At 40.3% G+C, this 25,011-nt stretch overlaps 1 protein-coding gene across 5 annotated transcripts in view; it reads right to left on the reverse strand.

Annotated features, from left to right (window-relative positions):
* Positions 1 to 25,011, reverse strand: part of SEMA6D (semaphorin 6D) — a 277,199-nt gene that overhangs the window by 128,613 nt on the left and 123,575 nt on the right. For 2 of the 5 annotated variants that reach the window (XM_039491730.1, XM_039491726.1), the window contains exons 1-2: positions 10,187 to 10,232; positions 9,000 to 9,114 (exon numbers count right to left, since the gene is read on the reverse strand). The exons of the other annotated variants lie outside the window; for them this stretch is intronic. The gene's annotated coding sequence lies outside the window, so the exon portion shown is untranslated. Of the gene's footprint in view, positions 1 to 8,999; positions 9,115 to 10,186; positions 10,233 to 25,011 lie in introns of those variants that run through there. 5 annotated transcript variants of the gene reach the window in all.

Consider the following 25,011-nt stretch of genomic DNA (forward strand, 5'->3'; position numbering starts at 1 on the left):
TGACACGAATCTGTTGAGATTTGGAAGTACCTTCCACTAAGAAGTTGGCTGAAATTGAAAGGATGCCCTCCTCCCTCCACCCACACATTCAGTTTAAGACATTTTAATTTCTTTAATAAAATCAAAATATGCAGGGCCAAATTCAGATGTAGTTTAAGTGGATTCAATACCCATGTAAATCTACGGGCCTTTTTCAGCAGTGGCATAATCCATGATCTAATGTTAAATTTCAGGGACTAAATGCTGCTTGTTACACTGATATAAATGCAGAGCAGTTCCAGTGAAATTGATGCAGTTATTTTGGATTTGCAGTGGAGTAAAGGGGAACAAAATTTAGCCCTAGGTGTAAGTGATTAATTAGTGTAACCAGGACCAATCTGGCTTTCTATGTAAAATGGGTAGAACTGACACATGAAGGGCTAGATCCTGGACTGCTGAAGAGTTTTTTGTGCCGCTAAAGAGGGGAGGAGGAGAGGGTGCAAAGATTACGCTGGCCATTCTGGCGCCAAACATGCGGAATATAATATTGCTTTATCATATTGTATATTATTAGATCCATTGCTAAATGCATGCACAGCAAACATTTGCTAGTACCATTACTTTATCAATCCCTGGGTAATGATTAAAATAGTTGCTGTTACGATGTTGATCTAAAGTACAGTGCAAACATTTGTGAAACATTTTGGTTTGTTTCATTTGTAATGGAGCAGAAGCCAAAATGACTTTTTCTCTTTGTGCCTTAGTATCATTGCAGTGATGTGTGCTGGAATAGCCTGAGGAATAGAATGTTAAAATAACTGCTGTGATAGACAATGAGTTAGTATCAAACCAATGGAGTGGAGATTGTATTACTTTTTTCTCCCCCTCTTTTAAAAATTCTGTGGTGGTTATTCAAGTATATGCACATAGTGGTGGTTATTTAAGTATATGCACATAGCTGATGAAAATATTAATCATCCTCCACATATTCCACATTCCCATTCCTTCTACTCTCTGACTTTGTCCTGCATTCATCTTCCGGAACCACCTCCTTCAACACCTCCTCCATCTAGCTTTATTTACTCCTTACTTAAGGTGGCAACAGAGTTTATATACAACTACTGTCCTGTATGGGAGAAGGCAAAGAGGCCATTGGAATCCATCCCCATAGGGAGGTAGCACAGAATGTGGGAAGTACCTATGGTGATGCAGAGAATCAGAATATTGTTATATTTTTATGTAGGTATCTGAATAATACTATACCATGGATCTTTTGTTGTCAGGTTTAGCATACCATTTCCAGAACAAATATATTGTACTTAATTCTAATTATGAGGCACAGAAGCTATAATAATAATGGGAATTTTGCCATTGACTTCAATGGGAGTAGTTGTGAGACTTATGTTACCCAGATTTTGCAGCAAGAAATATGAGTATACTACACCTCTATCTCAATATAACGCTGTGCTTGGGAGCCAAAAAATCTTACCGCGTTATAGGTGAAACCGTGTTATATTGAACTTGCTTTGATCCACCGGAGTGCACAGCCCCCCGCCCCGGAGCACTGCTTTACTGCATTATATCCAAATTTGTGTTATATCGGGTGGCATTATATTGAGGTAGTGGTGTAGTTGGAAAGCCAACAGTGGCATTAATGGAAAACTGCAGTTTATTCCCTAGTGATTCATTTCCCTCCCATCTCACTTGAGCCTTGTTTTGGCCTCCTTTGAGACTTGGCATGTTTGGGACCAAATGAAAAATGTGTCTATAAAACAAATATTGATTACTTTAACAAGCTCATTAAACTTGATTAACCTTTTAAAGCACATTAGTTTGGTCTTTAACCTATATCAAATTGAATGATGTTTTAATACTTAATGAAGGACACCTGGTAAATGCTTCATGTTTATAAGGATTTATTATGCAAGTTTATGATTAAAATTAGTTTTGGAGTTCATAATTCAAACAAATCACAATGCACAACTCTCACAGCACTGGGGTTTTTGTTTTGTTTTGTTTTGACACTGTATAGAGAATAGACTTGCATTGTAAACTACAGCAGCTCCAGGCATTGGGAAAGTCTGAAATTTCCTCTTTAACAGAAGCACAGGTATCCGAGGATGGTACACTTTACAGCACGCAAGGAGGGCTATAGGTTTACTGTGTCAGGACTGCAGTAAGAATTATGTACAGCATTTCCTACCCCCATAACAATCATTGTTGGAAAAACAGATTAAAGTTATGCCATTTCCTGTTTGGTACATTCTTTATAATGAGCAGGTGGAATCAAACTTTTAATCCCTGCAGTAGATGACCTCTTCAAAAGCCTGTACTTTTACATCTAAGTTTTGTCTCTTTCTTTTTAGTTCCTGAGACGGTAATCTAAGAATATTTGGAATGGTCAGAGAATTACTGAACACTGAAAAAGGCAAAGCGCTGAAGCTAACTTTCAACCAGTGGATACAACATTACAATTCTGAGATCTTATTTTTTTAAGAGATTAGGTGAAAATATATATATTAGCAATCTAAACAATGTAATAATATCTATAGAGGATAAGTGTCTGATTAAATCATAAATATAGTATCTTATTATGCTTTTGGGGACAGTAGAAATATGAATAGCACTGCAGGTATTTTTGAATTATAAGAGGAGAGAATACTGGCAAATTTTTCAACAGCTGTTTATCATGAAAAAGAAGTTACAGTAACTCTTCTCCAGTCATAGAGAGTGAAAAAAACATCAGCTTGTATATTAATAAATTATAACAATGATGCATGAAGCTAATAAAAAAAAACTTTTGAAAGAGGTCTGTTAGTCCAGCGGGAGTTATTAAATTTGCTATTTGTGACTTTAATGCTACTTGGAATTTCTTCTAGTGCATTTAAAACTCCTTTTGTGACTCTTCATCAGCTGTTTTCCAGACAGCAAAGGCCTCAACAATATACATTTTCCTTTTCTGCATGGCTGATGGACTTCATATGCTATATCCAATTTAAGGGTAGAGTACGAGATTACATTGCTAGACTATCGAAAGCCATAGACATTGAAACTGAATCATTGCTGTTTATAGTAATTTTTGCTATTTGCTTTTTGACAGCCATTTGTGACTGGAATAAAAGATGATGCCAAGATTACTGTCAAGCTAGTGTAATAGCTAGTAGTGCATGAAGTCTGCAGTAGATGGACTTGAACTTATGAGCACTCATTGATTCTCAATAGACTCTCAAGTGAGCGGTGTCCTCTTCTGCCCAGTGTAATATGACTGGCTTTGAAGAATTCTTATTTCAGAAGATGAAATATTATCTCAGCCAGCTTTCTTTGTTCTATTGGAAATGTTTTAGAAAGCTTAATTTGAGAACTGGTTTTGAATGGAAAAAAACAAACTGATTTTCAGTTGCACGAGGTACACTACATTACAGGTACATCCACGCTCAGCAATAACAAAGGGAGTGACATGTTCAGATTGCTTCCACAAGAGGCTTCCCAGCCTTTTTAGTTATAAAAGCACAATAGCCGTCATCTCTTTCTTCTGCTCGACTGGTGATTTTCCTCATGATCTCTGCTAATACAAACCATCCTTTAACGTGAAGAGTGTAAGCAGTAAACATAGTTATTGGGAAAACAGAATCCCATAAGGATTCTTATGAACCTTTCTTGCATGATATTTTAGCTTAACACAAAGCACCAACCCTGGACCCAGAGGATGCTTTTACCACTGTCAAAAAGCTGCACTGACAGTGGCTACTCTACACCACTGCTGAAATGTCTCACAATGGATTTGTTTGGCTAACAGGTCCGTACAGAAGCACATTCATGTCAGGAACATATTTTATTTTTACTTGCATAGTGCTCTGCAAATGGGCTACTGTTCACCAGCTCTGTCAGATAGGCCTTCCCTTTGCACCATACCAAATGTGACTGACAGTAACCTGCTACAGTGAGTTAAGCTTCAGTGGAAGTTTAGTGGACCTGGTGGTTCAATTCTTATACCAACAACTCAGTTCCTCTTGGGCAGCAGCCCCTTTTGATTTGAAATCTGAACGTCTAGTGTTTGAAGAATTGGTTTAAGAATTTGCCTGGAAGCAATTTCTGTTTCCAGCAATGTTACTCTTTTCCAGCCTGATCTATCTTAGTGATCAATAGGAAAAAGCTAAAATACTGTTGACATTAAAAAAAAAACTTTATTCAGCAAAAGAAAATATAGGGCCTTGGTTAAATGGATTGAGGTCCAGTACTTCTGTGAACATTTTCCTTTTTTGCATACCGTATTTCTTCCTCCCTATTCCAGCATGACAAGCCTGATCTTTTATTGCAGTTTGCCATTCAAGATTCCATAGTTAAGGCTGTGTCAGCACATCTCCTTTAAAACCCATTTATGAGGGGTTTAGAACTCAACTGAAAAAAAATGCTCCAGGATGAAAGGTGGCATACAAAGTCTCAGACAGAGGTTTTTTTTTAACCATTTAATAAAAAAAGAAATTTGTTTTCTATTTTAAGCTTTTAGGAGTATAAAATCCCCAATTTGCTGGTTTAACGCACTGCTGCTTGAGTAACTCAGCAATAACAATTTAGTAATCAGCTTGTATTTAAACAAGAAAGTAAAAAGGGGTGGAATTACAGATATATTGAGATTTAAAGTGTGATTATGGAAGATACTTAGAAACTTCAACAAAAATCTCTGTAGGATTCTGTAGCGGGCAAGTGCAGGACCAAACCCATGTTCTTCCACAGCCTGAGTAGCTGTGCTGTCCTCTGAGCATGCTCTGAGTTCCAGGAAAAGGGATCCTACTCCTGAAGTTGTGAAGCAGCAAATGAATGTACAGTCTCAAGCCTAAGGTAAACAAACTCAGGGTCTGCTAACTCGAGTTCTACTGACCCTGGGCTTACATTGCAGTGTAGACATATATCCTAGGATCTTACGGTATCAAGTGAGGTATTTCCAGTAGAGACAGGGAAGTATTAATGCCATTTTACAAGGCACTGGTAAGACCTCATTTGGAATACTGTGTACACCCATATTTCAAGAAAGATTAATTCAGACTGGAACAAATGCAGAGAAGGGCTACTAGAATCATCAGGGGAATGGAGGCCTATCTTATGAGAGGAGACTAAAAGAGCTTGGTTTGTTTAGCCTAGCAAAATGAAGGCTGAGAGGAGATATAATTACGCTCTACAAAGACATTTGGTGGGGGGTGTAAAGATTTGGGAGGGTGAAGAGCTATTTAAGACCATGTTGGTACAAGCACAAATGGGTAAAACCAATCATGAATAAATGTATGCCAGAAATTAGAAGAAGGTTTCTAACCATCAGAGGAATGAGGTTCTGGAACAGCCACCCAGTAGGAGCAGTGGGGGCAAACAACCTAACTACTTTTAAAATGGAGCTTGATAAGTTCATGAGTAGGATTTTATTATGGGATTGTCTACAACAACAGGGGATTGGACATGATGACTGAGGAAGTCCTTCCAGTCCTATGTTCCTAACACCTGCTAAGGATCAGTGACGCCTACTTCCAACTGTGGTTAAAAAAAATCACAGTTGAGCTCTTTGTTTGTAACTTAGCTCTAAGTACATTACCTTCCCTTTGTTTCTGCTAGGCCACATAGGGTGAGCTATGTAGCTGAAGATTCCCCGAGCACTAATGTGCTTCAGAACTTTCTTCTATAGTAGGGCTGCGTTGGTTGATGTACTTCTTTGAGGTCTTGGGATTGGTGGATAAGTTGATTGCCTCAACCCATTGGCTCATCCTCTCCATGTACCCCAACACACTCAGTGCCCTTAGAAACCTCTCACTGTGTCAAGCTTCAGTGCACCTTTCTGAGGTACTGAGATGAGTAGATGCACCAAGGAGCACGTTCATAAAGCAGCGCACTCACAGATTCATCCACAGTCACTGGATCTGAGGTTGGCCCTGGGGTGGTATGGCTGGATGATTGGTTTCACTGTCAAGGGGCCTTCTGCAGCCATGCGGAGGGGACTGGGTGTGCCCAAAGGTAAATAACAGAGATGATGCAGTAACCAAACCATTTCAGAGTTATCTGCTAAAAAGTTTATGATAAAGGTCAAAGTTTTCAAAAGAAATTAGAAACTTAAGTTCCATTGACTTTCACTGAGACTTAGGCCTGGTCCACACTGGGAGGGAGGAGGAGGGGATGACGTAGCTGAAGTTGATGTACTTAGATTGATTTACCATCTTACCATAAATTGACTGTTGCCACTCCCGTCGACTACACCTGTGCATCTAGACTAGATGCGATAAATCGACACCCGCTGGATCGATCGCTGCCTGCTGACCAGGCAGGTAGTGTAGACATACCCTCAGTTTCTTAAGTGTCTAAGTCAAGTTTGAAATTTGGACTTAGGTGTCTTTGAAGATTTTATCGAAACTCTGTATATGTGTTAAAATATAATCTTCAGTCTAAAGCCTTCGATGATGAGAATTTAAGTCCAAAAGGAATTTTTTGAGTGAAAGTTATAAGGGGTAGGTACGATACAGGTGTCCTATTTACTGAACTACAATATACTATCACAAAACCAGCAAGCCTGGTATAGAATTTGAGAATGATTTAAACAATAGCCCAACGAGTTCCAAGAGAACAATTACTGTCAATGAAGGAAAAATCCAAAAATCCAGTTTTTAAAAAGGAGCCATTTAGTTTTGCAGGTAAATAATACACCTTTTTAAAAAACACATACACCTCATACAGCTGATAAAGCCACTGTTGTCTAGTGTGTAAAATATCTTTGACAAATCTAATAATTAGACCATAAAGTACAGTACATAAAACACCTGAAAAGCTCTCAGTAAATACTAATTTGATTCTAAATATTCAGATCATCAGGACACTGGAGGGTCTAACAAGTGGTTTGTTGTGTCATAAGCTGTTCTGGAATAAACAAACAAAAAAGCTAAAAACCAAACACAGAACTGCACACAAAACCTCCCCATGACCCCTGTTTCCCTTCCCCTCTTTGCCTTTTAGTAAGTAAGGTTGCTGGCAGCAGAGTTGTTGAACAACTGACAAAAGCAAGTGGAGACAGTGAGCTGTGCTTATTTAAGTCTGTATTCTTCCATGCTGCTCAATTTCAATCCTGTCCCTGGCAGAACAACATCAGTATTCTCTGCCTCTCTTAACTAAGGAAGCAAATCAAGAACCAGACAGGCTAATGGGAACTGAACCTCATTTCTTGGCCTCTTGTTCAACCTATGAAGCCAAACAGAAAGCAGCCCACTTCTCCAGGCCTCCCATTCCTCTTGCCAGCTGGGAACTTAACCACCTCCTGGGCCCTCCCGTCTCACGTGCCAGTCACTGGGTAGCCTGCCTTTCCAGACTTCTAACACCACTGGCCAGTTGGGAATTGGACCACCTTTCCAGATTTCTTGTCTACTTGCCAGAGTCTGCAGAACTTCTTTTCCATTTGCATAATGACAGGTTTCAGAGTAGCAGCTGTGTTAGTCTGTATCTGCAAAAAGAACAGGAGTACTTGTGCCACTAATACTCCTGTTCTTTTTTCCATTTGCCTAAGCCAGTGAAGAATGGGGCTACAATTCTATTGTCAAAGTTAGTTAAATGGCTCAGACATCTCCATAGGAAAATATTCAGGGAAGCTCCACTAGGAGGGGAACTAAAAACAGGAAGAAAACAAGAAAAAATGGGTGCCCCTCCCTTTCTGAATTCCATTTTTCTAACCATTTTTTACAGAGAAATGCAAAAAGCAACAGTAACTGACTAGAGCTGTGTGAAAGGTTTTCAACAAAACCTTACAACCAATAAAACCCAGCTACTTTCATATTTCACTGCAACTTGAAACTCAAACCAGATTTCTAGAAAGGTTCCCCAAGGTACGTGGTTCCAGGACCAGCTGGTCAATCCATTTATAGTTCACAACTTTGCTAGACGAAGTCAGGGGCAGTTATAGCCTGGCCCTATAAGGCTGTGCAGAGGCACAAGACAGAGTAAGACCACCCCATAGCCTCGTCCCCACACACATACAGTGCTGTGTGGCCTTCCTAGACTTTACAACGAGGCATAGTGTAGGGAAGCAAGTCATATGAGGCCACGGCTCCCCACCCTTCTGCAAGTGGACTAGGCCAGGGAAAGGTGGGAAATAGAGTCTCAGCTTCATCCTTCAAGATCCTCCTTCCATTCAACGTAGGGTGTAGTAATCTGCTACTGGTAAAGGCCAAAAGAAGTTTACTTCTACCCCAAGAGCAAGCAGGGAGGAAAGAATTGTGCCTCTGTAGTGTCTCCTAGAGTGACATAGGTAGGCACTCCCTTACTCAGGGCCGTGCCTAGACACAATCTACCCTTCTGCCCATTTTTCTGTCTGTTGCAAATTATCCAAAACCAACTTTCCCCCCACTATTTCCCCCCACCTGATTTAGTCATTATTTTCAATTGCTTGTTAAACACTTCATGTGACCAGTTCAGCTTATGGATTGCTCACAAACTGCTTGTTGTGACTATTCATTCACTGTTCACACAATTGCAGTTTGAATAGCAAAGGCAGATGAGATTGTTTCTGGTTCGTGCTTGGATGACCATAATTATCATAGTTTCACATTGCTGCTGCTCACACATGTATGTATTGGTGAACATGCAGAATCTCATGCGAACAAGTCTATCTGTATGACATCGATTGCCCGAACATTCCTATGAACAAAACGTGTCTATCTGAATATTCACAACAGCAAATAGACGAGGGCCACGTGGATCACATTCACTAGTTTTATCAACGCAAATACTCAAAGATGCAGACCCCACCCTCTCCGGTATTCACCCAGCTCTAGTTTTGACTGAGTTTCACTTGGACACTTTGTTCATTCGAACATCAAAGCAAAATCTGTGAGTCTGAGCCCATGAAACTGAAAGCAAAGGAACTATTTACAAGAAGCGAACCTGCTCCGAAATGAAACTGCTGAGTTTTGCACAGCTCTAGTGCAGTCAGTTCCTGTCATTTCAGCCCAGTTACTCTCCCTCTGCCTGTTACTTTGGAGGTACATCAAACAGCTTACCAATATGATCCCTTGGTCAGTGCAATCAAAGACTTCTCTTCCTGTACACTTTATTTATTATGGTGCATTGCAGTAGTGCTCCCAGTCTTGGACCAGGATCTCATTGTGCTAGGTGCTGTACAAACACAGAACAAAAAGACAGTCTCTGCCCCAAAGAGCTTACATTTCTGTATACTTACCTATACTATAGAACTATATTACAATATAATGGGATTTGACACAAGCCTGTGACCAGTAGTGAGCTCGAGCCGGTTCGCAAGAACTGGTGGTTAAATTTAGAAGCCGGTGTAGAACCGGTTATTAAAGAGGCCAGCGGGTGGGCAAGCTCCGGTCCGCGGGCCACATCCGACCTGCGGGACCGTCCTGTGTGGCCCCTGAGCTCCCAGCTGAGGAGGCTCCCCCCAGCCCCTCCCCCTTGCAGAGCCCCAGCGGGCCATGCCGCCAGCGCCAGTGCTCTGGGCAGCTCTGCAGCTCCTGCTGGGCCGGGGCTGGGAGGAGGGGTTGGATAAGGGGCAGGGAGCAGTTGAAGGGGGAGGAGGTTCTGGGGGGGCGGTCAGGGGATGTGGAGGTTGGGTAGGCGTGGGAGTTCCGGGGGTCTTTCGGGGTAGTGGTGGATGGGGTCGGGGCAGTCAGGGGACAAGGAGCGGGGCGAGTTGGGTAGGGGGTGGGGTGCTGGGGGGCAGTTAGGGTGGGGGGTCTCGGGCAGAGGTGAAGAGCCGGTTTGCTGTACCGAGGCAGCCCGGCTTCCCCGGGGGCAATTTAAAGGGCTGGCCCCAGCATACCGGTAAGTCACTGGACTTACTTTCACCCTTGGTCTTGGGAGGGGGTGGTCAGGGGACAAGGAGTGAGGGAGGTTGATGGGTTGTGGGTTCTGAGGCAGGACATGGGTTGGGTTGGGGTCGGATAGGAGGGAAGACAGGCACGTGGGGTTTATACTCAACACGCGGTTCCTTACCAGGTCTTCGGTGGCGGGGGAGGGGCGGAGTGTCTTTACTTGCTCCGGGTGAAGGACCCGCCACTGAAATGCCACAGAAAACCCGGAGCAAGTGAAGACCCTCCCCGCCACTGAAATGCAGCCGAGGACCCAGTAGGGAACCGGTTATTAGGATTTTGGGAGCTCATCACTGCCTGTGACCACATTCTCTAGGCTGGGCCTCTCTCATTAGCCTGATTTTTTTAAAGCTTACCTTTCCCCTTCAAGTACTGTTGGTATAGACCCTGGAGCTGGAACCCTCCAGAAAGTTCTGACGGTTGGAGGGGCATGCTTCCTCACAACACTGAATGTTCCAAGCAAGGTGATATAAGCAGCTGCAGCTCCAAGACCGATCAGCTCTCTCCAGTTGAGATGAGGAGGGAGGTCAAAATCTTTCTACATCATTGTTTCATCCCCCACTCTCTCAACAGTGTTAAAATTGTTTGTTACTTATTTTTGCAAAGGTTTTGGTAGTATTTGAGTCTTTGTATTTCCAGCTACATTGCATTTGTGACTCTTTGTACAGTGTAATTTGGGTAGGTTTCACCTCACCGTACTGTCTAAATCTATCTCAGTACTGAGCAATGGAAGGTTCTGCTAAAGAAAAGCACAAGTGTTTAAAATGGTGTCCATCTGGTGGTTGACTTCCACACCTGACTGATGCCCAGTGTTTAATTTGTAAGGAAGGAGGTGCCGGACCTCAAGCAATTTTTTTACTTTTATAACTGATGTGGCAAGTCCAGAGGTGTCGGAGCTATGAACTTGGCAAGCCCTGGCACAAATTAAGCACTGCTGATGCCTCTACTGTCTGGGATTGGCCTTTTGATAGATCCTGGATTTTCGATTTGGGAAGGTTTTTTTAAACAATTATTTACAGTCACCAGAAAACATCAATAAACTAGCTCGTTTCGAGAGCTTTTTATCCAAGGATCTCAAAGTGCTTTACATTTTCAGGAAATGGAAGCAAAGAGAAGTGAAATATAATCATTGGCAAATTTTTCAAAGATGCTCTCAAATACCACAGAGATGCATGGAACCCCAGAACACTGTTCTTCCGGAGGCTTCCAAAGATCTAACTAGAAGCCAATTAGGGATGCTACACTTCGAGCTAATAGCTCCTTCCCTACAGAAAAAGAGCATTTCCTTCACCATGCTTGTTTCTTTTACTCTCAAGTATAGCAGCCTTTCAATCCTCAAACCTTTCATGAAGCCAGGAGGAAGGATATTCTCATTAATCAATGCTCTTAGAGAGAGTTAGTTGGTGTGTCAAAAGGCCAGATCCTGCTCTCAGTTACACTGGTGTTAATCCAGTATAACTTTAATGGATTGTCTTTGATGCAAGAGCAGAATATGGCACAGATTATTGCATATTATGGACATCCTTTTCAAAATATGCTAGTTACTGTTTATTATATTGATTATGTAGTCATGAGTTTGCTATTAGACTCAATTTTCTCTTCTCTCGCAAAAAAAGACAGTTTCCATTTAAAACTCAGTGGTATTAATTTGTCCCACAGGATGATGTGGCCTGTTTTAGAATAAAACCTACTTATACTACAGCCCAGAGAATATCATTGCTAAGAAATATACTGCATTACAATATGTGCTATACCTATAGATAAAATGTGTTGAGAGCATACTGAAAACACATCTGCTTACCTAGTTTTTTTCTGATGGGGTTGGTTGTATTTAGTATGCTGGTGGTGGTGGTGCTAGGTGCTGTACACAAGTAGACATGATCCCTGCCCCAGAGCTTACAATTCTATTTGAAACAAGATGCAACAAATAGCTGTGACAGGAGGAAAGGGGAACAAGTGTTATGGGTATAAGATCAAATTGGTTACGTAAGTAGCTATTTTACAACTTGGTGGATGCAAAACACCTGAACCAGGTTTAAACAAGGTTAAATTAGCTCGATTTATTCTAGCTGGCATACAATTTAGCCATCACTGGATAGATAATTTCTCATAAGTGTTGCAGGAGAAGCTGGCTTTGTAGAGAGATTTGGAACAGGAGTGTGGTGGCTTTACAGACTCATTAAAGGAAAGCAGTCCATGCATAAGGGCCATCTGAGAGGGGAAAACACGCACATTTGTGGCAGTAGGGCTTTCCAGGCTCGAATCATTGTTGTAATGAGTGGGACAAGGGGGAAACAATACTTTGAACTGGTTTGCCCCATGGGTTTAAATTTGAGGGGTGAAGTGGCACTCCCTATTAGCACCTTGCTGGCTAGATGGGCAGGTTTGATCTCTCCTTCTACTTCAGCGCTGGAGAGGAGTATGAAGAAAAAAGAGAGGAAATTGAATTTAGTTAATCTAAGAAGAGTAATGGACATTTTGGAATTGTTAAGAGGATTTTTAACACAATAACCCTCTACCCCATCTTAATTATCTTCAGTGCTACAGTCCCAGGTACCTAAGAAGCAAGAAATATATCTTTATCTCTTAGCAAGGAAAGCATTCTAACCAGAACAGTGCCAACTTATTGTAGAAGTGCTGCTTTGTCAAATCTCCGCAACTATGACACAAGATGCATTAGGTTTTGGCATGTACATTACATCCTACCCACTTACACATGAGTCTTCTAAAACACAACTTAACAATGATAAGTAGCAGTGACCAAGACTAGCCCTTATTTGGGACAGTTTGCGATATTCTGAAGGTCCCGCCAAGTGATAGCAAAAAATAAAGGCATCATCCACAAAAAAATGCTTTTTTAACATTAAGTCCTCCACATGATCAACACTGTTTTCCCTAGATATCTATATTATTTGTCTATATATGTATATGTATGTCTGTGTGGTCTTATATAACCACAAGGAGTGGTTAGTTAGTGGTAAGTGTATTTTGATTAAACCAACATTTTTAATTAATTCAGTGTTTGAAATTCGGGATACACCAGGAGTTTAGTTTCTATAATCACTTGATACATTTCCTCTGTGATCTTTTAGAATTTTTTACATCAAAACCCATGCTTGCTTTAATACCTCTTTTAAAATAAATCTGTTTGATTCTGCTTCTTCTTGAAGATACAGACTTTTACTTTCTGTCTTCTAACAGACTGAAAATGTGCCAAATTGTCAGTAAGTGAACATAGTATCCACCAAATATGATACTGTCTTTTCCCAGAAGTTCTGCTTATGACCCAAAACAAATTCTAGACATAAATATTTCACTTATGCTCAATATATAGATATTTTTATTCATGTAGTATATTTGTTCCCTAGAATAACTAATACGCATTTTAATTATTGATTTGGACTGAAAAAATCCTGAACCCGAGCATAAAAGAAAAAAAAAATCTTTTTCTCTATTAACATTTTTGCTTAAATCTATAGATGAAAATACAGAGCCCTGAAATGGAAAAAGGCCTTCCCCATTTTCACTTGCATTTAAAATTCTATTAGAGTGTTCGCTGAAATGTAATAGATTTTAAAAAAAAGCACACTGTGAATTAATTTTTTATAGTTTTTATTTACTTATTTATTTACTACTACTATTTTTTTTTACTCTAAATACCTTGTAATACTGGCTTAGAAGCTTGGAAATATATTTTTCTCCCCACTGATTCTGCTTTTTTCTATTAAGCAAACATCGATTATTTTTTCCTGTGTTCTGAATAGAGATAAAATTATCTTGTATATTTTGTATTTAACATCAACAACTCCCTTTTAAACAGAACTACTGCAGGTTCTCTAATAATAACCCTTATTGTTGAAGAAAACTATGAACATTTTCATTTTATAGTCTTTTCCATCCTACCTTTGAGCTACATTGAAAGTTTACAGTCTGTCCCAAGTAAGGGGCAGCCTGCAGCTGTGCCATCCACTGAGCACAACAAAGAATGGACTGGGACTCCGAGAATTACAATTACTCTCTGGTTCCCTCATGTTCCAACTGAGACAGTCTATACTGCAGAGTAATTGGTTATAATAGCCACAGATTACCTCTCCTCTGTGCTTGCTCAGATCTGCTGCCCAGCACACTGGAGAGTGCAGCCAAGTACATGCTCCCCTGTCATACCTGCTCAGTCCCCAGCCACCTGCAAGGATGGGGGAGGGAGAAAGTAATGTTCTCACTGCTCCCTTCTAGTCCTATGATATAATTGGTACATATGGTATAATGGACCTTGTCTACTCTCCTCATCACCTCATCTGGGTCCTGCCATTTGGTGAAGAGCTTGCTTTCTGAACTCAGTTACAAGTACAGGACCCTGCCCACAGCATGAAACCTTCACCCTCCAGCCTGTTCATTATGCTGTTCTGCTTGGATTTTGTGAGACATGGACCACGTTCTCAAAGTCAAATGATCCCATGGGAACTGTGTCTTGGGAAGTTCCAGTCTGTGTTTCCTGCAGCTGGCTGGGTTCTACAGACTGTACTGCCTCTGACCACCAGAGAATTCGCAAGGCCTCCTAGCTTTCCCTCAGATAACTAGCCAGGCCTGGGATGCCTGAGACCTTGCATCAAACTCACCCTATGTGACTCCCTAGTCACCAGAATGGAGGTAATTCCCTCCCCCCTCCCACCCTTTATGTTGGTTTTATACTGATATAACTACCCTGACCTCAGTGGAGTTACTCCTGATTTACACAGGATATCATTAACTATGAGATCATTAGAGCCTCCACCAAACATCTAAATTGCTTTTGAAAACTTGTATTAGATTCTATAAGATAATCATCTTACTTCACTATTAAATGCTGGGCTAAATTTTAAATATCAAACATTTCTTTTAATCTGGTATTATCATATGCCATTAAATTATAAATTAAAAATGAATCTACACTTTTTTTTAAACACATGGAATGTACTTAGAGATCTACTTCCTAGATAATAAAAGGGCAGATATCCATTTTGCAGCACATTTATTCTTTTTATAATTAAGCCTTAAAGAAGAAATAAGTGGGAGCTGGAAACTCAAATGCCTGGGAAGTACTCTAATCAGCAAAAGGAACAGTCGGATCTTTTCAAGAACTCATTTTAAATGTAATGAAAGCATGACAGGCAAGTTGACAGGGACACTGTTTGTGGGGATCTCTGAGATGGCCAGGGTCAGAAAGCTAGTGCATTGCCCAGCTACTGCAAAACAACACATCCAGTGTTCTAGTATGTAGACTGGCAAACATCAATCAGGATTTTCAATAGCCATTTGGGTGTCATGTGATAAAGTGTGAATATAGCTATATATATGGCCTGGACTTCTGCCACACTTGTCATGGGTGCCCTTGAGCCCAAGTATTTCATGTTTGTTACTTTAAATCCATTTCCCTTGTGCCAGAAAACTAACTGCAGATGAACTCTTAAGGAGGGGGCAGGATTTGGAGTCCATATAAGCACCACACAGCTACCCATGAGCCCTACTGGGTCATGAAGCTGTGGCTGACTCTGTGCTGTCTAAGAGACAGAGACTAGGATTTGGCCCCACTGTAGGAAAAAAAATGTCACCATGATACCATCACACTCACCTCCATCATAAGCAATCATGCAAATTCATGGATTTAAAAAAACAGACTCATATGCAGCTCATGGAATCCAGAACACACATGACAACAGCTCGGCCTTACCCACAAGTTGCCATCTAACTGTTTCTACAACTGTAGTTCGTTTTTCCTATGTATGGACTATTTTACCACAGCCCCACCTACATGCCATCATAGCAATTCTGTCATGGAATGAGACAATTTTTGTTGCTGAATCAAGTCTCATAAATTGATCCTAATCCTGTTAGAAATTTCTTCCTTGAAAAATGGACCAACTCATTTGTTATTTAACCTCCCTCTTTTCCCATGATTTTATTAACAGAAATTGATTTTAGTAACTCTGCCTATTGCGCTTTGCTGAACAATATAACATTGTATCTCATTTACTTTCCTGGTTTTTTTGTAAGAATAAAAAGAAATTAAAAAATAAATTGTCTGTAGGATATATAATTTTGCAAATGCCATTGGTTTAAAAAGGCTAGTTTTATGATCAAGTATCACTATGTTTGATATTCCATAAAGAAGTAAACAAAATAAACAGTTTTAAAATATTCTTTGTGGAGGATTACATTTCTACAAACAAACACAGCAATATGTTATATTACATTTTAAGAACCATGTTTACCTTTCACTGAGCGTCTTTGCCAGCTGTGTCAATGTCGATTGCAATAGCTCGTGGACAAAAAAATTAAGATGAAATGTTTATTTTTTAAAAATTGCCATGATCAATGCCAAAAAACACAATGTGTGGGCTGCAGGGAGAGTGCTGGGAGCAATATTATTCATGCTAAATACTGGTATCTGATTTGCCTCCTTTTAAAATGATGATACTATAGATAAGAATCCAGCAGAATTATCAATTGCAAGTTTCATTTTAATGTGAAAAACATTCAGGATTTAGCTTTCAGAAGAGTCACAAAATATACAATAAAACTATTGCTTTGTGTCTTTCCATTTCCCTTCTGCTTGGAACTGAAGGCTTATTTTAGAAAAAGACCTATATATTTGAATATGCATAACATGATACTCGTATCAAACACTCTAAATGAGTTATTTGCTTTCTGTATACAAAATGCACTCTTCTAATAAGCCAACAGATTTAGCCCAGTGGTATTTTTTATTATCAGGAAGCTTTGTTGTATGGTTAAACTGATGGTTGCATACGGCTAACTTTCTGAAAATCCTTCCCCACAAATTACTTTTTGATTGATTCAAACATGAGGGTATGTTAATCTATTTTTAAAAAGAGATGTCAAGTTAGTATCCCACAAGAGTTCAACAGCTGTCCTTTATCTTAATTACAAGAACGTAACATTTTAGCTTTTTTCTTTTTGCAGGTTTTATCTATGTAGCTGATAGAGGGAACACTTCCTAGAAAAACAATTTAATTAAATAACAAAGCTAGACAAAAAAACTATTGCGGAGATATTGTAATCTGCTCTTTATGGGATAAATTATACACAGTGATCACTGTTAAGAACATTTTGCAATATCTTTACTGCCCTCTACTTAGAATGGGACACAATGGAAATGTCTCTGTGGGGTAACTGCTGGTAATTGTTGACTTTTTAATGGCAATCACAGAGAGGGAAATAAAAATACAGTTGAAATTCACCCCGTGTAGTGGTCTAGCACAAAGCCTATACACCTCTTAAGACATTGGCTTTCTCCACATTGCACTGTATAGATTCAGACAAAATTTGTGATTAGTTTCTAGTACCAATATAAACACATCACAGCAAACTTGAGTGGTTTGTATGTGTCCATTTGTAACACACATTACAAATTATATACTGCAAATTATACACTGTTATTTCTATAGACAAAGATTTTCAAAAGTGACTTTTGGGTGCCCAATTTGAAACACCTTAAAAAGGCCTGATTTTCAAAAAGTACCAATCATCTTTCTTCAGAAAACCAGACCTCTTTAAGGTTGGCCTTAACTGAAAACACCCCAAATCACTACTCACTTTAAAAATCTTGGTCACAATTTTAGCTGTGTGCCTGTATGTCTGCCTGTGACGCTCATGCCCCCTGGTTACATCACCCACTTACTTTTGATGTCACAAAGTTAACACTAAACAGCCTGCTCTTTAAGGTTGACCCTTCTCTAATGTCACTGTCTCACCACTCAAAAATGACAGGTTTCAGAGTAGCAGCCGTGTTAGTCTGTATCCGCAAAAAGAACAGGAGTACTTGCGGCACCTTAGAGACTAACAAATTTATTTCAGCATAAGCTTTCGTGGGCTACAGCTCACTTCTTCGGATGTATAGAATGAGGTATTCATGGGAAAACAGCAGCAGGTGAATGGAAGAGAGGCAAGATAGAAAAGAGGAGGGGGAAAAAAGATAGGAGAGGAAGAAGAGATGAAAAGAAAGAGAGAGAGAAGGGGAAGGGACTGCTTTCTCCGATGTTACCATTCCTACAGATATGAATTTTTAACTGGGACCAGTTAGTATTTTTTTATAATAATTAAAAACATACATACATGTGTGGTCCTCTGATCCCTATATGGGAACATACCCATTGACTTCCCTTGGGATTTTGCTTGATTCAGTACTAAAGGTTCAGGGTAACATTTTAGGGGTTACAACATTGCTTGCAAAAGAATAAAAAAGGTGGCTAAAGTAACCCCCTTTTCTCCCCCCCAAAAATAAAAAGGTCTCCATTTGCCCTCAAACTAAGCACAGAAAGGGCAATTAACAACGTGAAAGCAAAAGCCATCATATTTGATCTGATGGGATGACCCTTTTTTGAGGAGAAAAGGATATCTGAGAGCTCATTTCGGTGACCTTCCAGGGTCAGAACTTTCAATTATGTCAAGTTAGTTGAATCACATGTGCTGGTTTTGTGATTCAGGCTGGATCAATGCAATGTGCTCCGCTGAGGATGACTATGAATTAATCAATCTCATTTCACTTAGTGGACAGTCAGTGAGGTTGGGAAGTAAGTACCACAAGATGAGAGATCATGCCTTTCATCAACTGAGCTATCCAGCTACCCCTGTTTTGGTCCCCCCCCTTTTCCCTAAGTTAACTTGAAACCATGCAAAAATAATGTTAGGTGGCAGAATCCTAAGAGGGAATTTAACTGTCACATCTATTCAGAGTTGTATGTTTCATGCCAAATTGGAACCTGATGTTCAGTAATACTGTTTTTGACACTTCTGTGTTATAAAAGTAAAGATCCCTCCTTGCTCAAGGATGTCTATGACACTTCTGCCACTTCTCTTGCTGTCACGGAATGCAGCCCAGATGTTCCCTGCATTAAGCAGGGCATTGCCACAGCTGCTACTCAGTGTAGAAAAATATTGGGCTCGAAGCAAATGTATCAAAGAGCATCTTTTCTCCTTTTTACTGACGTTTTTGGAGGGCAATACCTTATGATGTGCATAAAAGATAAAGGAGGGAAGCTCTGAGGCTTAGAAGCAGTGGACAGGGGTGCAATTTCTCTGGCTCTTGATCAAAGCAACACAGAGCTATTACTATCCATTTGCTTCCCCTCCTTCTAGAAAAATATTCCTTACTAAAAAATACCTGCCAGAGCAGCTTCTGCTGTACCTGCTAGAGAACTAGACTGGAAAAAAGAGGGTTTTTTTTAAAAAAAAGAACAAAAATGCAAATAATGGAACACTGCCAGTTTGAAATGTAGCCTGTCTTCGGGCTACATTGTGCCCTTGTTTAACAAAGGTGTAATCGAGAAGAAGGCACACTCCTCCCCTGTCCTTGTTCCCCCCCGACCTTGAATCATCGTCTGGTGCACAGAATTGCTCCTGCTCCCTGTGTGAGCAAGTAGGGTCAGAGAGGGTGGTGAAGAGGCAGAGCTTTGGCTCCAATCCCTCACTTGCTGGTCAGAGTAGCTGACTATATATATGGGGAAGAATATATATATATCTCCAGCATTCTTCCTGGATCTACAGTAATTTACTTCCCTGGGAGCAAGAGGGGAAGCAAGGGAAATTCTGAGTGACAATTCTTTGCTGGAGTTGCTGCTGGGATGGAGAAGTTACACACCATTCTGTACACAGGGGCTGAGCCTGAAGGCTTATTCTAGCCTTATTCTGCATGATAAATATCATTTTTTTCTCCAGAGGTCTCCCTCCAAGATCCTCTCAGAGTTAAACGAATTATCCCTGCTTCTAACTTTCCCCTGTTAAGAGGTCAGGTAAAGTATACTGCAAATGGCTTCCTTTGTGCAGCTCAAGAACACATTTTACTGCTGCATATTCTTGACCATCATCAACTGTCACATATTCTATTAACTATTTACACATAAATAAAGCTGGTCGGAAAACGGAATTTCCATTTTGCAAGAAATTCCAGTATGTCGACATTTGTTTTCATCCCAAATCTGGGCAAAAAGACAAATTAGGCAAAATTTTCACGGAACAAAAATTGCTGAATTTTTCTTATGTTGAAACAAAATGTTCTGCTCCATCTTGAAATGTCACTTTTAGAAAATATGTATTTTGCTGAAGTGGGCATTTTCCTGCAAGAAAGATTGATTTTGACAAAATCACATCTTCTGAACACAATTTTTTGTTGGAAGTTTTTTTTTAATCAGCTCAACCGATAAAGACATTACAGCCTTTAAATTCCCCTCCTTTAAAAATCTTATGGTACAGCACTTTTTCTCTGAATAAGGAGTAATGGATGCAGCTTCACCAGAAAGGGTCAGCCCTGCTCCCTTTAGGATCTATTGGGCATTACCAGAGTGACACGAGGGATTTCTATATAAATTGCCTATTGCGCTTCCCCTTCCTCTGACCTCTGTTTACTTGTCTGTGCTAGTGAGGTCTTTGGAGCAGGGTTCGTCCTCCTTGGAAAGCACCTGGCACACAGTGGGTGTAACACCAAATAAATAATAAGAATAATGAATAATAATACTGCTGCCTGGATTGACTGCTCTGCTTCTGTAACAGAACAGAACCAGCCAGCCTGCTAATAAAGATTGAGTTTGGAACCACACCTATTTTCTGCATGTTACTGCTGAGCCATCTATCTTAACATCTGCCATCCATATCAACCACTTCATTACCCAAATATTAATAGGAATGACCATTTTCATGTGGCATACCAAAAGTGATATCGTACCTTTTGTTGTTTGCAGCCATTGCCTCCCAAACAATATCCCTGGATTACAACATGTTTCTCCTAACATCGTTATTGCTTCTGCACTGATAGAGACGTTAACAAAGGGCACTCATGTTGACCTCTGTTTGATACAAAATACAGAGAGCAGCCAGCCTGCTGATGAACATACTGATGTGCTATCTTTGAGTGTGTTGACCTTCTGTTCTGTGCCGCCACTTTTAGTCCCCATCTGGGACTGAGTGCTGCAAATTGATCAGGAATGATACTCTGCCATGGTTGCCATCTAATCTGCTGCCACTCCAAACATGTTCATTACAGAGGGTGTCACTTTCACTATCAGGTGTTGTAGGACACATGTGCATGGGGTGGTGATTATTATAGATAAGAAATGTAGGGGGAGATTATGGTGTTTTGCTGAAGAAGCTGGGGTGGGAAAGAGTGAGGGGATAACTTTATGGCTGTCATCCCCCCACCTTCCCATAATTATGTGAATGCCCCTCCCTTACTGTAGGATCTGGGCTCAGTATGGGAGAAAGCAGGCCAGGGTCACATAGATCCACAAGCCATTGACCCTTACAGAGTGGGAGTGCAGGAATGGTAGAGGCCACTGCAGCAACAGAAAGTAACAGCAGCCCTATTGCCAGTTTATAACCTATGGGGAAGATTTCATCTCACGCTTTTGGACTGCCTCCCATTCGTCTTACTGGCTATTCAGGATGGGTGCACCGTGCAGAAGGGTGGGTTTTTCCTCAGGAATTATTGTGTTCTTAATAAAAATGCAGCTTAGTTTTGCCAAAGTTCATTCTGTATTCTCCTAAATTGAGCATGCTCTTCGCAATATTCTCTGGTCCTGAGATGAAATTAATGAAATTAATGAAATGAAATTAATAGGCAGCAGGTTTAAAACAAATAAAAGGAAGTTTTTCTTCACGCAGCGCACAGTCAACTTGTGGAACTCCTTACCTGAGGAGGTGATGAAGGCTAGGACTATAACAATGTTTAAAAGGGGACTGGATAAATTCATGGTGGCTAAGTCCACAAATGGCTATTAGCTAGGATGGGTAAGAATGGTGTCCCTAGCCTCTGTTCGTCAGAGGATGGAGATGGATGGCAGGAGAGAGATCACTTGATCATTGCCTGTTAGGTTCACTCCCTCTGGGGCACCTGGCATTGGCCACTGTCGGTAGACAGATACTGGGCTAGATGGACCTTTGGTCTGACCCCGGTACGGCCGTTCTTATGTTCTTATGATCACATTCTAAATTACTAAAATTATTAGCATCTCCCATTGCAGAGTTAACCTATATTTATTGATTGCATACATGTGGCACACAGTAATAGTAAGATCATTTAACCACACCTTCTAAATATATGTTTACCCTTCAGTGTAGAAAATATGCTTTACCATTAAGTGTGGTAATGTACTGTACATTTTTGGCTACTAAGTGCATTTTCACAAAATATGCTGTTTTTTTTATGAACATTTTTGCTTGAGCATGGGGAATAAACCAAGGACACTACTTTCTTCTATGGATAGTTTTTATGGATACTATTTTATTTCAAGGTCTGTTTTTACTGACAGAATGAATTAATTTTTAATCTATCATTAATGTGATAAATAACACTTACTGGACAAAAAGGTTTGGAAAACAATGATACTTTAGAAAGTTCTGTATTATTTCTTAAGGCTTCCAAAACAAGCACTCAGATATAATTGCTTAAAGCTGACTTCAAAAGATTCCGTTTCAATGGGACACAAGGTGGCTGCTGGCAAATATATAGCTCTCACCATCTTAAATATGTGCTTCTTGTAATCTGTTCTACAAGACTTAAAAATGAATAAATATGGTATGGTAAAACAGATTTTATGCTTAACCTGCCATACCTTGGAAACAGGGTAATAATTATAGAAATGGCTGAAGCTTGTGTGGTGGTTTGTTTGTTTAAGTCAAGTACACCCACAGTGTTTCTCTTTTCCAAGTTCAATTATTAACTCCACTTAAAACCCAATCCCTGTGTGTGTTGACAAAAATCTCAGAAACATAAAAAGATTTAATAGCAATACTTGGCATAACATTTTTTGGCAACATGAACTGAAGGGCACATGAACTGGAGTTGAAAGACACACTTCCCTACCCTCAGACCAGTTTTATCAGAGTCCAAACTCTAATGTTCCTTTATTTTGGCAAAATCAAAACTTACTGTTAACTACAGAAGTGTTCTGAGTTTTTTGTCAAGGTGAAAGCAGTTTAGATCCCTGTAATTTGTTCTGCATGCTGAGATATCATTCATTGTTTGCAATAAAAAATTTTATGATAAGATTCTTTGTTACATTGCTAAACCTATAAAATATATTGATATAATATTTCACAAATCCTAAAACTGATCTTCTGAACACACCTTTTCATTCAGGGTTAAAAACAAAAGATTATTTCTTCACATCTCATATTAATTTGGTAGCTTTTTCCCTTATCACAGGTCTAGCCATGGAAGATATTTTACAATCTTTTTGGTCTATTCCAGCTTTTCTTTTTTGTCATACAAAAATCAAAGTACTTTAACTTTTTCACTGACCTTATTCTAATAGTACATATTAATGTATATTAATAGTACAAATTAATCAGAAAAATTAGATGAAACCTAATTTTCTCCAGAACATAATCAGAGTTCAAGTATCGCTTCCTTTTTCATTTGTCTTCATGGAGGCCTGTTTATTCAAGTAATAATTTCTTGGAGCATCTTACTAATACATGTGATGGCAAAACCTAAGAAATTTTAAACTCTTTAATTTTTTTTTAATGAAAATTGAGTTCAGTCTATTTTTTGACTATATCATTTAGGTCTTTTTTATTATTGAACTTTCACAGCAGCAAATGCTAAAAGGGCCTATTCCTTGATTCTTGGGCACATTCCTAGCATGGATGCTAGTTAAAGATGCTACCAGAAATCTGTAAATTCTCTTACTGATTTAGGATCCTTAGTGGACCATATGCCAACAGAGGATAGTCATAGCATGTCCGCTTTCCAGCCATTTGCACAACTTCACATGCCCCCTCTGCTGAGATGTTGGGGATGGCAGGTTTGGGAAGGGTAGTGGCATACTTTTACCAGCAATGTGTTCCACGATGTTAGGGGAATTTTTGGTTGACAGCTTTTGCCCAGTTTCCAGACATTTTTTTCATTGAGTGGTGCAGACAAGCCAGATCTGATTAGAGAAAAACAGCCCGTAAAGTGGAAACTCATGTTCCATTTGACATTCCTGTATTAATTCATTTACAATGTCCACAAAATTCAACTGAACTATTTCATGATATTGGCTGATTTTTTTTAAGTTTGAAGAAAAATCCCTTTAGACATTTTTGCTTTATCAAAATGGGATCAAAATAATCCTCCTTTTTCTGCTTTAAAAATACGTTTGTGTTGTTGGGCATGAATAACTAAAAATGGCTGAACTTTACAACTTCACATTACTAGTACTTACAGTATATTGCAATAGCACCTAAAGGCTCCAGCCTACTATTGTGGCCTACTGTACCCCAAACAGCTACAATTTAATACACTGATCCTGCCAACACTTATAATGGGCTGAACTGTGAGCATATGCCACAGAAGTCAAGCAAAGTAAAATTAACTAAGTTAACAATAATGGAAAATTTGCTTCCATTCATCATTATAAATTTTCTAAGACCCCCTGAATCCTGCAGTGAGTTTTGCACAAGCTCAGGTAGCCTGCTCACATGAGGATCTTTGGAGGATGGAAGACTTAGTTTTTAGTCATATGGTTACCACAAAGAAACAAAGTCCATATGTAAGTATGTGTACACTGAGTGCCCCCAGGCATCCAATATCTAATATTGACGATCAGATGATATTTGCATACACACTTACCTTGCCAACTGCAAGCTGAATCCCATGTACACTCAGTCTCCCCTCACCAGTTTACATTCACACACACATCAGATCCTTGCACACTGTAAGGGGGCGGACTCACCATTGTGGCGCCTCCTGCTGGTCTCTCAGGGAATTAGCTTGATGTCCTGCCCAGTGCGCCCTCTGCAGTCCGGTGATCTGCCACAGCTTGGCCCCTGTGTCCCTCCCAGGACCCCGGTGCCCCTTTAACTGGGTGCTGCCCCCTGGCAGTACCCCCACAGTTCTGGGTCTCCCCCTCCCAGGGGAACCCCCACCCACTATCCCCACTTTGCCTCAGTCTTGGCTACTGCCCTGTCTCCATCTAGCTCCTGTTCACTGGGACAGACTGCAGTATAAACCACTCATCACCAGGGCCGCCCAGAGAGGGGGCAAGTGGGGTAATTTGCCCCAGGCCCGGGCCCCACAGGGGCCCCAACGAGAGAATGTCAGAGGCTCCCTACCCACCTCCGCCTTCCCCCATCCCCTGGTGCCTCAGCGCGCTGCATCCAGGAGCGGCCCTGGACAGAGCTAAAGCGGTGTGGCTCAGGCGGGGCC

Source organism: Mauremys reevesii, linkage group 10 (assembly GCF_016161935.1).
Source record: "Mauremys reevesii isolate NIE-2019 linkage group 10, ASM1616193v1, whole genome shotgun sequence".
NCBI lineage: Eukaryota > Metazoa > Chordata > Testudines > Geoemydidae > Mauremys > Mauremys reevesii.